General features: G+C 50.4%; 1 protein-coding gene across 2 annotated transcripts in view; it reads right to left on the bottom strand.

Moving 5' to 3' along the window:
• The window catches only part of KIF13B (kinesin family member 13B), a 701,202-nt gene that overhangs the window by 64,436 nt on the left and 619,533 nt on the right, over positions 1–17,233 (bottom strand). The window lies entirely within an intron of this gene.

The raw sequence follows: 17,233 nt of genomic DNA, 5'->3' as shown, positions 1-17,233 counted from the left end.
TGGCGAATAGATCTAACCAAGGCTCTCCCCATCGCTGAAAGAGGCCTTGAGCCACGTCCGAGTTCAGACGCCATTCGTGATCCATCATGCACCGACGGCTGAGCTCGTCCGCCCTGGCGTTCAGAGAACCTGCCAGGTGTTGAGCCACCAGGGTCACGCCCTGGCGTTCCAGCCATTGCCAAAGGCGAAGAGCCTCTTGACAAAGGATCCACGACCCCACCCCGCCTTATTTGTTGCAGTACCACATGGCAGTGGTGTTGTCCGTGAACACCTGCACTACACTCTCCCGGACAGAGGGGAGGAATGCCTTCAGAGCCAGACGAATCGCCCGGAGCTCCAACAGGTTGATGTGGAGCCAGGTCTCCGCCGGAGACCAGAGGCCTCTGATCTCCGCCTCTCCCATGTGGCCTCCCCAGCCCTGGAGGGACGCGTCCGTCACAACTACGTGCTCCGGTTGGGGAAGGAAGAGGGATCTGCCGCTGACCCAATCGCGGTCCGTAAGCCACCACTGCAGCTGTCTCGCAGTGCCCTCCGAGATCAGGACGTGGTCGGATAGGTTGCCCTGATGCTGGGCCCACTGAAACTTCAGGTCCCACTGCAGAGCCCGCATCCGCCACCTGGCGTGATGCACCATTAGGATGCAGGAGGCCATCAGCCCCAGAAGCCGCAGCGTCAACCTGATCGAAACCCGGGATAACGGCTGAAAGATGGGAATCAGAGCCTGAATATCCCGGACCCGCTGTTCGGGCGGATAAACCCGAAACCGCGCCGAGTCCAGAACCGCTCCAATGAAGAGGAGCTTCTGAGAGGGGCACAGGTGTGACTTCGGCACATTGAGGGAGAACCCCAGCTGGTGCAGGAGGTCTGCCGTAGTCTGGAGGTGGCTGACGACTGTCTGGGGCGAGCCCGCCTTCAACAACCAGTCGTCGAGGTAGGGGAAGACTGAAACCCCTAACCTGCGCAGATAAGCTGCGACCATCGCCATCACCTTGGTGAACACCCGTGGGGCGCTGGTAAGGCCGAAGGGGAGCACGGTAAACAAAGTGCTCGTGGCCAACCATGAACCGCAGGTAGCGCCGGTGGGCAGGCAGGACGGGGATATGAAAGAAAGCGTCCTTCAAGTCCAACACTACCATCCAGTGTCCTGGGTCCAGGGCAGCTAGGACCTGAGCCAGTGTCAGCATCTTGAACTTTTCCTTCCGGAGGAAGCCGTTGACGTTCCGTAGGTCCAAGATAGGGCGTAGGCCGCCTTTGCCCTTCTTGGGTACCAGAAAGTAGTGGGAGTAGCAACCACACCCTACTTCTGGCCCAGGAACGCGCTCGATGGCCCCCTTGGCCAAGAGGGCCGAAACTTCCTCCTGCAGAAGTCGCAAATGATCCCCCGATACACGGTGGTTCTGCGGTGGCATGGCTGGAGGAGTCGCCTCGAAGGGGAGGGAGTAGCCCCTTCGGACGATTTGCAGCACCCACCTGTCCGATGTGACAGTGCGCCAGTGGAGGTGGCGATGGCGAACCCTGCCCCCCACTGGCGTCACATGGGCCTGAAAGCACGGACTAGGGGGGTTTTGAGGCGGATGCTGCGGGGGAAGGTGTGGACTGACCTCGCCGTTGCCCCCGACCGCCCGGACAGCGGTTCCCACGGCCGCCACCGCGTTGGGTATTGCCCTGCGGAGCGTGGCTGGCGGCGCGTGTGGGCGCACCCCTTCCGTGGCCACGAAAGGAGTGAAAGGCAGCCGATTGCAGGCGCTGGCCCGAGAGGCCCAAGGACTTGGCCGTAGCCCTGGAGTCCTTAAAGCGCTCAAGCGCATGGTCTGCCTTGTCGCCAAAGAGGCGACGGCCATCGAACGGCATGTCCATGAGTGTGTTCTGGACATCTGCCGAGAAGTTGGCGGACCTCAGCCAGACATGGCGTCTGACCGCCACCGTCGTTGCCATCGCTCTACCTAGCGAGTCTGGTATCCAGCCCACACCTGATGGAATACTTGGCTGCATCCCGGCCCTCCACAAGGGCTTGGCCGAGTTTGGCCCGCATCTCCAACGGACACTCTGGCAGCACCTCCGCGACCTTATCCCACACAGAGTGGGTGTAACGTCCCAAGAGGCAGGCGGTGTTGGAAGACCACAGGCCCAGACTAAGGGATGAGAAGATCTTCTTCCCATACTGGTCATACCTCTTGGATTCCCTGTCCGGCGGGGCCGACGGGAATGCGGTCTGGGAATTGGAGGCCTGGATGACCAGGCTCTCGGGGGTAGGGTGGGAGGACAGGAAACATGGGTCGCCCGGGGCTGGGCGGTGGCCACGTTCCTATCTACGGGCGAACCCGTAGCGGGCTTGGACCAAGTGCCCAGAAGAATGTCGGTCAAGGACTCATTAAAGGGCAGCAGAGGCTCAGCCGAGCTTGACTGCGGTTTAAGGACCTCAGTGAGGAGGTTAGTCCTCACGGCCGCGACGGGGAGCTCAAGGCCCAAGGCCTTGGCAGCCCTCATCAGCACCACACTATATGTTGCCCCCTCCTCCGAAGCCACGGTAGGAGGGGAGACAAAGCCAGTGTCTGGCGAAGTGTCCAGACCACTGGCATCCCCAAGGTCACCTGTCCAGTCCTCATGAGACTGACACTCCCTGGTCAGAGGGTCCTCAGACCCCTTCCAGTCCTCTTCATCACCCATCTCCTGAAACTCAGGGTTCTCAACTAATGGGGCCTATTCATAGAAGTGAAACTCTCCAAACGACGTCTGGAGCGGCGCCCATCGGGGCCGCTCCGGCACCTGAACAGGAACGAAGGTGGAACCGGGGAAGGCGCCGCCCGAGGACGCCGCCGGAGGCGACACCTGAGGGTCCGACGCCGGGGAGGTCGTAAGGTCCACCGGCGACGAACCAGATCCCGAAGGAGGTCCAGCGGCGTCCTGCGGCGCCAGGCCCGAAGGCGCCGGCGGCGTCGGGATAACGGGAACCTGCGGCACCGGGCCCGAAGGCGTCGGTGGCGCCGGGGCCGAAGCACCCGACGGCATCGGGGCAGATCCCCCCCGACCCGCTAGGGGCCCCAGACGGGTCCGCTGGGCCCGAAGGCGCCGCGGAGCCCTTCGGAGAAGAGAGTTTCCTCATGGCCATGAGGAAGCGCTCGATCTCCTCCGGCGTCGCGTTTAGCCCAGGGACCGTAGGGTATGGGGCTGGACGCGGCGCCTGCGACTCCGTCGGAGCCGCGTGGGTGGTGTCACCCGAACCCCCGGCCACATCGCGCGAGCGTCGGGGGGAGTCCGAAGAGCGATGACGCCGCTTGGACTTCTTGTGCCGCTTACCTGACGACGACTTCGACCCGGAGGAGTGCGGCCTACTCTCGGAACTGTGGTGGCTCTGAGCCCGCGACCTGTCCCTCGACCTCCCATGGGATCGGGACCTCTCGCGGCGCGGGACCGACTGCCGGAGTTCGAGCCGCCTGCGGGACCGCTCCCGCCTGGCTTTCGAAGAGAGGGCCCGGCAGTCGGAGCAGGCCTTCTCGTCGTGGTCGACGCCGAGACAAGATAAACACACGCGGTGAGGATCCGTGACCGACATCAGTCGGTCGCAATCATCGCAGTGCTTAAAGCCGGGCATCCCTACGGCACCGTCGGAGTTGAAAGACTTCGAGAACAATCAAAAATGATCAAAAAGTTAGTCAAAAAATGACTAGGGTTACTGCTTTTTCCAGATCTGCGCTTGCTGGCGCCGAAAAAAGAACTGACGTCAGCACGCGGAGGCGGCGTCTAAGTACTCCGACGACGTCATCACGGCACCCACGACGACGACGACGACGGACGCGGAGCCGCAGACGACGCCTACCGACGCGCAAGGGTACTGCTACGCAAAAATTTCCAGATCCAGTCTGACGCCTGGGGATATTCTAAGATAAGGAATCTAATACGAACGTGTCTCTTTCAGATATACCATTTTAAGTAGCATTATCCCGCCCATCGCATTAAGGGAGAGTTTGACCCAGGCAAGTAGTGACATCATCAGCTTGGACATAAGGGTTTTCAAATTGATGATCCAGGCCAGGTGTGGATCTAGGATTATGGGGACCCCGAGTTAAAGGAAACTAAGCCTTCAGATGGGTGATGGGTCTGCCAGTTCATTTTACTGTCATCGCACCTCAGGAAAACCAGGAGAGATTTAGACCAGTTGACCTTTAGGCCAGATCCTGAACCATAAAGAGTCAGCATCTGAAGAATCAGGGACCTGTTCTAGAGGACAGGAAGAGAAACAGGAGGACATTATTTGCATAGAGAGCTGCACAGTCCTCTAATGCCAACCCCAGTCTAATCCCCATACCTGTGCATCACTTCTGACCCAGACTGCCACGGGCCCCATAGCTAGGGCGAGCAGTAGGAGGACAACATTCATCCCTGTCTGGTGCTCTGACAGATCCGGAATGGGGCTGGCATGGTCCCATTCAGCCGAACATGTGCTCATGGATATACATACAAGAATCGAATGTAAGACCGAAAGCAGGGCCTGAATCCCATCTTTGGCAAACCTTCTTTGGGACGGTCCAGTCTACCGAGTCGAAGGCCTTCTCGGAGTCTACTAACATCAGTGCAGTTGGGTCTTTCAGTTTAGAAAGCTGTGTCAGTGCCATCTGAACTCTACGAATGTAGTGTCTCTTACTCCGATGTGGTGTAAACACCCGTGAAAGCAGCGTCTGGAGTCTATTAGCCAGGGCTTTAACGTAGATTTTAAGCTCAGTGTTGATGAGTGATATTATTCGATAGGACGCACATTGATTGGGGTTGGGGTGGTGTCCTGATTTATGCTACACCACAATAGTAGCTAGGTTTAGTTCTGGATTAAAATGCCCCTTTATCATCACCTTTTGGGGAATGGCCCGCAGGGAGGCCTTAGGAGCGATGAGAGTTGGACGAAAATACTCCAGGGGCTATATTTTGTATCTAAAACCATTTCTTGGCAAAGGAAACGTCCTTCTACCCAGAACCTAACTCTCCCATCCATATAGCCCCTGAGAAATAATTCGGACTGATTTTGCACATGAGAAAAAACATAATATTGGGGGTACTGGATTTTAAAAGGTAAATATATTCTCAACATGCTCGCAATTAAAGTTTGGGGAGGGTAACTAGAGGAGTTAGTTTTCCATTCATATTACCACTGACAAGTGAACAAATTGCACCACAACATCTTTGATTTATTCATTTTAACCTAGTGCTTAATTTGAGCCTGTGGTTTCCGGTGCTCGGCATTAGCACTTAATTGTTAACACCGGCGCTTGTGACAGTCTTCCACAAGGTGGAGCTTTCTGGCTAATTTAGAGATTACCACAACAACAGTTAATTATTAATTCAATATACTTTCAAAATGACTATTACGTGCCGCCCAAGCCGTTCTTATAGCTTTGGGGGCCTGAAATAGTCCGAACTGTCAATTGTAAGAGTGTGATGGTTAGTAGTTGTGTTGTTACTATCATTGGTATCATAGCAGGGTCAATGTGTGGTGCAAGCTGCAATGTCGTCCTGACGAGAGCCCTGGCACTTTTTTTTTTTTTTTACAAATTAAGCACTGCTTTAACCCAACTTTCTCCACATATTTCTCTATCTTCTTAAATCATTTCCATTTCAGCTTACTTTTATCCTTCACATCAACCCCATCCCTTCTCCCAAAATCCTCAAAACCCTTTGCATTTCTCCTTTTTCTCTCTTCTATGTTACCTCTATGAAAGCATAATGGGAGAATTGGCATTTTTATTTTTAGAAATACTTCATGTGATTCCATCACGACACAATACTTGTGTTCAAAAAATTCAATCCCAACGTGCAATTATCAAATAAGACAACCATAAGACTCATCAAGTCTCAGAGCCACATAATCTCTCAAGACTAAAAAAAACCAAGCAAAAAACACATTACCCTGACATGAATTACGCATGAATTACGCCATTAATGCGACGCTCCCCAAAAATAAAACTGGCTATCCCTTTAAAAATGTGATTACATCCAAAGTACAAACAGCATTCTCTACTCACAGCACAACTACAAACGTATACTGTTGTAATGCACTACAGTAGTCCCTTCTGCAGGAGTGCTAACCTACTATAAATAAAATGAAACTGCAGGGCTGTAGAAGGCATATTCCATCTCATAGATATTCCATCTCATAGAAAGTAGTTTGACTAATGCATATTAATCTGCTTATATCACTGTCTTAACCTTGGAGGGGAATAATGCATATACATTCTCAGCACAGTGCAATCACATTCGGCACATAATCAGAATGTCTGATTCCACAAGGGTGACATTAGGACTTGCCCTACTAAGCAGTGAATGTTAAAAGCAGCAACTCAAACTCCAGTACACTGTGTACTGCTTACTAATGGACAGTACCAGCTCAGAGTGTCGCAGTAATAACATTAATAAGAGATTAGATATGTGCGGCCATGAATAAATAAAAGCTGTTTAAGGCAGTGATGGGTGGCGAGACATCATGGACAAGCAGTCCAAAAGTTGAGTGGTTTGCAGAACGATAAGGTGCTTTTAAAAAAAACTAGTAATAAAAAGCCAAATCATTAACTCATTCTTAACCTATTTTATATGAATAACAAAATCAGTGCAAGGCAGGGCCTTTGTACCCACACAAACAAATGGATTATGAAGACAATAAAACTAATTTGTTACGGTTGCAAACTATAGTTAATACAGCTTCCTGGATTGTCCTATCACAAAATTTAGCAACACACAACCAATCATCTGCACAGCTGAGTGTGAGCCTTTTCACACTAATAAAGACTCTGCTACTGCGAAAGCACCTTGTGCCAGACTCGCACTACTAGGCTGGGACAGTCTTACATCTACTCTTATGGACCTTCTCCTACACTCATGGAAATCAATGACAGGGGCCATTTTATGTAAAGGGTGCACTGCCCTATCTGTTCACCTGCAGCAGGTTTGCCCAAGGCTCAGATGAGGCAAGTGGACCCTACTGTTGGTTAGTTACAAGGTAGACGCAAATTAGCTCCTGCCCTCGGGCAGTGCATTAGTAAAGGGCAGTCTGGCTGTTTGAAGAAGCCGATTGGTAGTTCACAGTGCAGGTGGCACCCTACCTGCTTTCAAAACGGGACATGAATTCTCCTGCACTGAGTGACTGTACAAGCCTGCAGGGGAATGTCGGGGTGGGGGTCCATGTGATCCATTGCCCCCCTTGCAGTTTGTGTGCACTGTTTTTGCATCTACACCCGCATCCACAATATACCGCAGACACAGAGGAAAAGTGTTAGCATGGGGATCATTCCATGTGTTAAAGAGTGAATGCTATCTGCGCCCAGTGTGATCTGTATTGCAGAAGGGGCAGTGCACGCATTTGACGAACCGAATAAAATACCAAAGAGCCTGGTGGGGTGCAGGAAGATGATGTGCATGTGAACAGTTCCTAATGGGCAAAATACACTTGTAGGGATTTTCCACGAAGTGGGGAATCCGCTGGAGCAAATCATTCAGAAAAGTGCATTGGTACAACTACATTATTAAAAAAAAAACGTTTTAACTAATGGAAACATTTTTCCCAAACCTCATTACAGTAATAAATTCTCTAGGCCCTTCAAAGTTGGACTATGACAATGCAATCTAACAGGCAGCCCTATAAAGTTATTCCAGCGTATCCATAATTTGGCTGCCCGGTTAAGGATCAAGGAGGATCTGGCCTAGCAGCTTGGACTGGCCTGTTATCATTGGGGCAGGGTCAAGAAGGATCAGCATATAGCTGGGTCGAAACGGAGGTGGCACGGTTGGTGAAAACGATGGGTTGGGATGCAGCGCGAGTGATTGCCAGTGGCTGACATTAATTCAAGCTTTCCATCCATCACCTTATTTTTGATGATATAAGATTCACCAGCAAATTTAAAGGTCAAAGAGGAATTCATATGCAAAGGAGTTTCAAAGTGCAACTGTGGGAAAGTTGATCATCAAAATCAATGGTCAATCAATTTTGAGCCATTGAACGCCCTGATTTCATCTGCCCTAGAAGACATGGTGGCAGCATTAACTGCTTCATTAGAAACATATTCACAGGGGCAACCTTTAGGCTTCACACCGTAACACCTGTGACAGTGCGTACATTTCACGGCTTCAGGGCCCAAAGCCTCCCTCAGCATCACTCTTACGCTACACGTTGCAGCATGAGATGCTGTGTCCTAGATTCTGCTTTCAAATGTTTGGAATCAGAGCCACATCACAGTCAGAGTCCCACTCCTGTTATTTCTCTCAAGAAGTGTCTCTGTTTAAATGTCACTTTAAAAAAACAAAAAAAGTAAAAAGGTAAGTACTTACTGTGCTGCAGGATTCAAGCTGAACCTTACTGAAAAGGTCATACAAAGTGTGAGATTGCTTGCCTTATCTTTCAGAGGGGGCATAGATTGGCAGTTCTGGTTGCACTGGCCCTAATGGAGAGGGCAATGCTGTTTGTATGAGACTGGTTCCTGCCTGAGATGGGACAGTGGTCCAGAAAATATGGACTGCAATGTGGCCCGAGTAACAACTGTTTGAGATTCATAAAAGCATTCCACTCAAAGAACAACTTACTTTGGTAATGCTCTTTTTTGTGTATACTCTAACTAACTGCAGATTCCTCATCTTCGAACTCTTCCCAGGCACTAGACTAGATCCAGAAACCTTTCTTTAGTAGTGCTCCCGCTTACTGGTAGGGTAGCCGTGCGGCCCCCACCTTGGTCCTGAACAGCCCCAGATGTGAGCGTGGAGCTGCATACAAGCACCACCCCTGCATGCGGACCTCAGTTTCCTATTTCCGTTTCTGCGCTTTCAAATGTGAACAACTGTTGGTACCAGTGTGCTGATCTTGAACTTGGAACCTTTGTAGTTGTTTAATAGAGGCCACTCCACAGAACGGGGAGGTGGGATGGCAGTCAGGAATCTGCTATTAGAATATTACAGAGATCATTACTGAAGGTAAGTAACTTGTTCTTCTGATGGATACTCTAACCACAGATTCCTCCTCTTAGAAAAAATACTAAAGCAGTATCGCCCCAGGAGGGAACATAAGTGTCAAACCTTAAATAAATCTCATCATAACAGTTGAGTGAAAAAGGGACAGTTGGTATGGTTAATACAGAAAACATGAAAGAACTGAAAAACAACCTTTAATAGTGCCCTATGGAAGGCCTTGCTGAGCTAAAGATTAGACAAATAAAAGGAAGTCCAGTAGCCAAGGGATCAATTTTACCAACTCCACAACAGACCACCAATTTGTCCCTGAACCCGGCATAAATAGATTTTGTGAAGGGCTCCTGGTCACAAGGATGACATGTACCAATTCAGGCAGCAGGTTAAATGCATTCAGTTGCCGTTTCTCAATCTCCATGGATGTAGGTGAACATTGCACAGATTCGAGAGGAGGACATAGCCCTGTTACGGAGACAGAGTATCTTCCAGAAGTGGTACCTGATCGGAGGACAGATGAGCAACCTTAGAAATTCCAGGTACCACACTCTCCTGTCCCAATCTGCACTGTGTCCAAGACAGCTCCAATAAAATGAAGCCTCAATTAAAGCTTCATGTACAACTTTAGCCCATTGATTGTGAACTCCAATGAAGTCAGGAGGTTTGCCGTCATCTGGAGGGCATCTACAATGGACTGTGGCAAGCCCGCCTTTAACAGCCAGTCATCAAGGTATCCATTACTTCGAAGATAAGTTGCAACCACTGCCATCACTTTCTGCAAACCCGAGGGTCACTGGTGAGGCCGAAAGGGAGAACAGCAAACTTGGAATGCTCCTGTCTTACCTTGAACCGCAGGCAATGTCTGTGGGACTGCAGGACGGGTATATTGAAAATGCATCCTGCAGGACCAAGGACACCATCCAGTCACCGAAGACCAGGGCAGAGAGCATCTGGGCCAGCGTGAGCATTTTTAATTTGCCCTTTCGCAGCAGGGCATTCAGAGCTCAAAAGTCCAAAATAGGTTGGGGTCACCAACCTTTTTCGGATCAACAAAATAAGAGTTAAAACCCTCTCCCCTTTCAGAGCCTGGTAACCTTTCAATAGCACTCTTGGAGTAAAGCTCGCATCTCCTGCAGGAGAATGGACGGGTGCGCTTCTGCAATTCTCTCCGATGTGGGGGGGAATGTCTGGTGAGGAAAAAATAAAAAGTAGGGCACAGCCAAGCTAAAAGATTTCCAAGACCCATCTGTCACACGTGGTTTCCTACCACCCTAGGAGGAAGAGCTGGATTGTGACCCCGCCCACACCCCACTGACTGGATCTGCCCACTAAGGGCAAACTAAAGTGGTTTGGTAGCAGTTGCCGTAGGGGACGTGGAATAGGGAGACCAATGCCGCAGCTGCTAGTGTTTCCTAGTGCTGTGATAGAATGAAAAAGTAGGGTTTACGTCTGCAGACAGAACTTTATATCATTCCATACAAATATTAAGCTAAAATATCTCTGAACAACCACTGAGGAAATATTAATGTATGTATTAATGTTAAAACCCTATTCATTCTTCACTCCGTGGTTTATTTCAACTCCACCTAGAGAAACAGAAGCCACATCCCTTTGATACCCAGAGAGCTAGTGGCTTCAGTAAAGGCCAGGAACACATTTAAAATCTGTTGCTTAACATTGAAATCCACCTTAACTGGCCATGACTGATTCATTAATTGGTGCATTTGTAAAGGCCAGAGTTACCAACTGAGCAGCCATCCCATGCTACTGCCGATCTCTAGTGGACATTGAGGCCCAAGGAGAACATTCTCACTCAATACCCTTTCCTTCTACACACTGCTAAACCCTATCTCTTCCATGCTCATCTGAACAAAAACTGTACATCTGAGTTCATCCTGTTCATTCATTCCATTAATCCAATGTACATCTTCTTGCTATTTAATGGAACCCTCTTGTTCCATCTACAGTACGTTAATGTCTTTTATGTGTTGCAGCATCATACAACACACAGATACATTTTGGCCAATACTGGACAAGGACAATACAAAGGTCAATGTTTAATAGTGTTTAGCAAATATATCTGTCAGCAGAAATACGGCGGCTACACACTGTGTGTTTGTCATGATTATGTTATTCACAATGCCTAGAAGTATGTAGTGGGTGCATGGCTTTCGTATGCTTGTAGTTCAGACAGGAAACCAATTAGTTTCCAGAGCATGCCCCAAGAATATCTTATATTCCCAAATTGTAAATATAAAACTGTTTACAGGATCACAGTGAATAATTAACTTTAGACATAAAAGTATTTCGATATACAGACCTAAAATGCAGCATCACATCAAGGCTCATCGCCTGTGGCAACTGACCATTTAAAACATGACAAAAAAATGTGTCCAACAGTATAAAACTTTATAATGGATACATAGTATTAGCTAATCAGTAATACATCGAACCTTTCAGGCTTTTACATAGCTTTATGCTCGGAGTAAGAGGAGCTGAGCACTTAAAGAGGACAATCATACAGAAAGGGGCCTGAGGAGGAAAAGAAATCTGAGACAAGCAGGCCCAAAAATATTTCCAAACAAGAGAGCTCTATGACAGGCATATGATAAGATATGCTCAGATCTCTGAAAAATGTCACTAGTAATTAACACAAAATAGAATACAGACACAGGACTACATAAAGTACACATGCGTAGATCAATCCAAGTAATGAATATGCTACTTACCAGTATGCATCTGTTCTTGGCATGTAGGGCTGCTGACATTCATATCTATAGCATAGATCGCCGCCTAGTGTTGGGTCCGGATAATTGCACATTGTTGTCCTGGAAGAGTCTTCGAAGTATCACGAGATAGATGGCTCCTCCCCTGGACTACAGTGCGCATGGGCATCGACTCCATCCTTAGATTGTTTTTAGCCATTGTGGCAAAGATGGAGTGTAATAGTGTAAGCGATGGCCATGCCTAAGAGTAAATGCAAGAAAAAAGTCTGCAACCGCTACGGGCGCCGGGGAGGAGGGCGGGCGATATGAATGTCAGCAGCCCTACATGCCAAGAACAGATGCATACTGGTAAGTAGCATATTCAGTTCGAGGCATGTGGGCTGCTGAATTCATATCTATAGCATAGAATACATAGCAGTCCCTCTATTGACGGCGGCCGCCCGTGCCAGTTGCAGAAGTCTGAAAAAGTGTTTTAAGAACAGCCTGTCCTACAGCTGCTTGGAGTGCACATCTACACAGTAGTGTTTAGTAAACGTATGTGGCGTAGACCATGTGGCTGCTCTACAAATGTCTTCCAAAGGAATATTACCTAGGAACGCCATGGAGGCCCCCAACTTACGTGCGGAGTGGGCCCTAGGGGGGACCGTTAAAGTGCGCTTAGCTTTGTGATAGCAAATCTGAATACACTTAACGATCCACCTGGCTATTCCTGCTTTGGAAATGGGGTTGCCTTTGTGCTGGGCCGAGAAGGCAACAAAGAGCTGTTGTGTCTTTCTAAAAGCTTTCGTTCTGTCAATGTAGTACATTAACGCTCTTTTGACATCAAGCGTGTGGAGCATTCTTTCTGCTACTGTTTCAGGGTTTGGAAAGAATGCGAGCAGTTCGATGGTTTGATTGACATGAAACTGCGACACCACCTTAGGACGAAACTTAGGGTTAGTGCGCAGCACCACCCTGTTAGAATGAATTTGTATAAATGGCTCCAGTACGGTGAGCGCCTGTAGCTCACTAACGCGTCGTAGAGACGTGATGGCAATGAGAAAAGCCACTTTCCATGTCAAGAACTGAATCTCACATGAATGTAGAGGCTCAAACGGGGGACCCATCAACCTGGTGAGGACCACATTGAGGTTCCACATAGGAGCTGGCGGGGTCCTAGGGGGGATGACCCGCTTCAGCCCTTCAAGAAATGCTTTAATGGCAGGCACCCTGAAGACAGAGAGATGCTGCCTGTTCTGAAGATAAGCCGCTATGGCGGATAAGTGTATCCGAATGGAAGCATATGCCAGATTGCATTTGTAAAGATGTAACAAATAGCAGATGATATTAGGAATGGATGCATCCAGCGGGTTGATATTGTGTTCTGTACAGTAAATGACAAACCGCTTCCATTTCGCTGCATAGCAAGCTCGGGTAGTGGGCTTTCTTGCCTCCCGGATGATGTCCATGCATTCAGGGGGCAAATTAAGGTAGCCAAACTCTAAGACCTCAGGAGCCAGATCGCCAGATTGAGCTGTTGCGGATCTGGATGCTGAATGTCGCCATGGTTCTGCGTCAAGAGCCTGGGCGTGAGGTGCAGCCTTTGATGCGGTACCACGGAGAGTTCTAGAAACGTGGTGTACCATGGTTGGCGTGCCCACGTTGGAGCAACCAGGATGAGTGTCATCGAGTGCTGCTTTAGCTTTCTTGCCACCAGCGGTATGAGAGGTGCTGGGGGAAAAGCGTACGCAAATCTGCCTGACCAGTTCATCCATATCGCATTGCCCTGCGACTGTGGGTGAGGGAACCTGGCGGCAAAGCTTTGTCATTTTGCGTTGTCCTTTGTGGCAAACAGGTCGATCTCTGGATGACCCCACTGCTGGAAGTACGGGCGGAGCACTGATGGATGTAACTCCCACTCGTGCATCTGGTGGCTGTACCTGCTGAGCAGATCCGCCATCTGATTGTCCTTGCCCGGGAGGTGTTCCGCCATGAGGAAGATTTCCTCTGAATGGCCCACTTCCACATGCTCTGAGCCAGATGAGACAACTGTGGAGAGTGTGTACCTCCCTGCTTTTGGATGTAGTACATGGCTGTCATGTTGTCCGTCCGGATCAACACGACTTTGTTGCACAGATGTACTTTGAAGGACTTGAGTGCCATGAAGATTGCCATCAGTTCTAGGTAGTTGATGTGCATCTTCCTTTGCTGCGTCGTACATAGTCCCTGCACCGTGTAGTGGAGCACATGAGCTCCCCATCCCTGGAGAGATGCGTCCGTCGTCAGGACAATCTGTGGCACAGGCTCTTGGAACGGTCGGCCCTTGCAAAGGTTGTGTGGATTCCACCAATGCAGAGAGTTGTATGCCCGACCGGTCACCATCACTAGGTCTTTCAACTGTCCTTGAGCCTGAGTCCACTGATGTGCCAAGCATTCCTGTAGCGGACGCATATGCAACCGTGCGTGCGGGACTATGAAGATGCAGGAGGCCATCATGCCTATCAACTGCATGAACACTCTCGCAGGAAGTGAGTGTTGTGGTTTGAACTTTTGGATGAGCGACTGGATGGTGCCTATCCTCACTGCGTTTGGCTGAGCTGTGGCCGCCAGAGTGTCTATCGTCGCGCCCAAATACTGCCGCACATGGGCTGGCTGAAGGTGCGACTTTGGATAGTTTAGTGAAAACCCCAGACTGTGAAGAAGGTGAATGGTGTGGGACATGTCGGCTGCGCACTGCTGGGCTGACTTTGCTTGGACCAGCCAGTCGTCCAGATAAGGGTAGACATGGACGTTCTGTCACCTGAGGTGCGCCGCCACTGTCGCCAGACATTTTGTGAACACTCTGGGGGCTGTGGTCACTCCGAAAGGAAGGACCTTGAATTGGTAATGCCTGTTCTGGACGGTGAACCTGAGGTATTTCCTGTGGGAAGGATGGAGCGGGATGTGAAAGTAAGCATCCTTGAGGTCTAAGGTTGCGAGGAAGTCTCCCTGGTTTAGCAATGGAAGAACCTTCTGCAGTGTTAGCATATGGAAGTGTTCAGAGAGAATGTACTGGTTCAGGGGCCGTAGGTCTAGAATAGGTCTGAGTGACCCGTCCTTCTTTGGGATTAAGAAGTACAGGGGATACACCCCTGTGCCTTCTTCCTCCACCGGCACGAGCTCTATTGCGCCTTTTTGCAGCATTGCAAGAACCTCCTGCTGCAATAAGTGCAAATGCTCTGCTGACATAGGACGGCGTTTTGGGGGTATGTTGGGTGGAGTGGATGTTAGCTCCAGACAATAGCCGAACTGGATAAGTTTCCTGACCCACCTGTCTGTGGTGATGGACTTCCAGACCGGCAGGAACTGCTGGAGTCTCCCCCCGACAGGTGTGGGATGGTCGGGGGGCAGTGACAGGGAGTCACTGTTTGTTGGTGGCAGAGGAGCGGGAACTGTTGTTGCCTCTGCCTCTGCCCTTGGAGCTGTTTCCCCGGTATCCTCCTCTACTCTGCTTGGTGTACGAGGATTGCGCCCCACCTCTATTGAACTGCGACTGCTGTGACATCTGGCCTCTGTTAACACCTCGATTGCCTGAGCGACGAAAAGTGTTCCCTCGAAACTGTTGGGACTGGAGATCCCCCATGGACTTGGCAGTCTCAGTATCTTTCTTAATTTTTTCCAGGGTGGTATCCACCTCTGGACCAAATAACCTGTCCGGGTTCACTGGCTGGTTGAGGATGGTAGTCTGTATCTCTGGCTTGAACCCTGAGATACCAAGCCATGCTTGACGCCTTAACATCACGCTAGTGTTGATTGCCCTTGCTGCTGTGTCCGCAACGTCTAGTGCACTATTTATAGCTGCGATGGAAATGAGCTTGCCCTCTTGGACAAGCATCTCAGCTCCCTCCTTAAACTGATCTGGTAGGTGTTGCAACAGGGTCTCTAGGGTGTCATAGTGTGCCCTGTCGTATCTGACCAATAGTGCCTGCGTGTTTGAGATACGCCAGATGTTGGCCGCCTGAGCTGCTACTCGCTTCCCTGATGCCTCCAGCACTTTTGACTCCTTGTCTAGGGGAGGAGCTTCACCCGTGGTTTGCGAGTTCGCCCGTTTGCGGGCATTAGAGACCACCAAAGAGTCCAATGGCAACAGGCCCTTTATGTATGTTGGATCGCCAGGCGCCGGTCTGTATTTTTTCTCAATTCTAGGGTTAACAACCCTTGACCTTGTGGGCTCTTTGAAAATGTCCGCAGCATGCCTAAGGACCCCTTTTAGCATTGGAAGAGTCTTGACAGTTTTTTCAGCAGTGGAGAAAGTGTCAAAAAGGAAGTCAGCCTCCACAGGGTCAGCATGCATGTCAACATCATGGTTTTTAGCTGCCCTCTCGATCAAAGCATGAAATGCCGTAGAATTCTCAGTGGTAGAAGTCTTGACGTTGTACACCTGAGGGTCATGGACTGCATGCTGATCCCCTTGATCACCTGCCTCCACCCACGAGTCCTGTTGCTCATCAGGCTCTGTGATGGTAGGAAAACTGTACTCCTCATCTTGCTCCCCTCTATCCTCTCCATCAGAATAAGTGGGTGAGGGTGATGTGCCTCTTAGAGGTTGTGGAACCATTGGCTCAACCAAGACTGGTGTGGCTGGTGCAGGCTTTTTGCGCTTTAGGGGAATTGTGAATGACTCCAAGGGCTTCGATGCTGTAATCTTCCTCTTGTAAAGCGTAAGCTTTCCGGTGTCGGCATCGATGAAACGCTCCGACCGTTCCTCTAAATAGTGTTGTCGATGCTCCAAACTCCCAGCTGGGTGAATTGGCGTCGACAATACGGAGTCCCTGGGCACCGACCGTGGTGCAAAGGCCTTCGGCGCCACCTTAGGCGGTAACGTGAAGAGGATCGGCGTCGAAGTTTTTTGCGTCGGGACAGCTGGCTTCGGGGCGGAAGGTGTCTTCGGTTCCGACGCAGAAGCCTTGTCCCTGAGTCGCTGGAGGGAATCCGAGACCTGCTTCGCAAAGGAAGCGGAAGGTTTCGTCGACACGACCGATAACCTGGGTCCGCCCTCAGGGGAAGACCCGAGCGTGGATGTTTTCTGTTTCTCCGATCGAGGCGCAGGAGCATCTTTTACCGGTGCGCTATGATCTTTGTCCGCAGACGTCGACGGCTTCGGATCGGCAGCCTTGACCTCCGGCTTCGGGACCCCAGACTTCGGCTCTGCGCCCTTGACGGCCTTGTCCGATGCAGTCACGACAGCCTTCTTAGATTGGGGCTCGACTGCCTTGCTCGACGCCGAGTGGACGGCCTTCCCCGAGCTTGGCTCCTTGACCACTTTTGGCACCTTGGCTGGGTCGGTAGCTTTCTTTGGCTTCGAGGCCTCCGAAGACGACGGCGGCGATGGGGTAGCAGACGTCTTTGGTTTCGATGGCGCCTCGGCCATCTTTGTCTTTGTCGACACCGTTGGTTTCAGTTTCGGTTTCGATTTCGACAATGGCGGCTCCGCTGAAGTGTCCGTAGCCGGGGTGGAAGGCGGGGCCGTGGATCGTGGTGTAAGGTCTTGGGTAAGGCCATGTGGCGATCCCTTGACCTGAGCCTTTGTAAGAGTACGAACGGTGTACAGCTCT

The sequence above is a fragment of the Lissotriton helveticus genome, chromosome 6, assembly GCF_964261635.1.
Source record: "Lissotriton helveticus chromosome 6, aLisHel1.1, whole genome shotgun sequence".
Classification (NCBI taxonomy): Eukaryota; Metazoa; Chordata; class Amphibia; order Caudata; family Salamandridae; genus Lissotriton; species Lissotriton helveticus.
The sequence above is the reverse complement of the archived record's forward strand: the minus strand, read 5'-3'. Positions and strand labels throughout refer to the sequence as shown.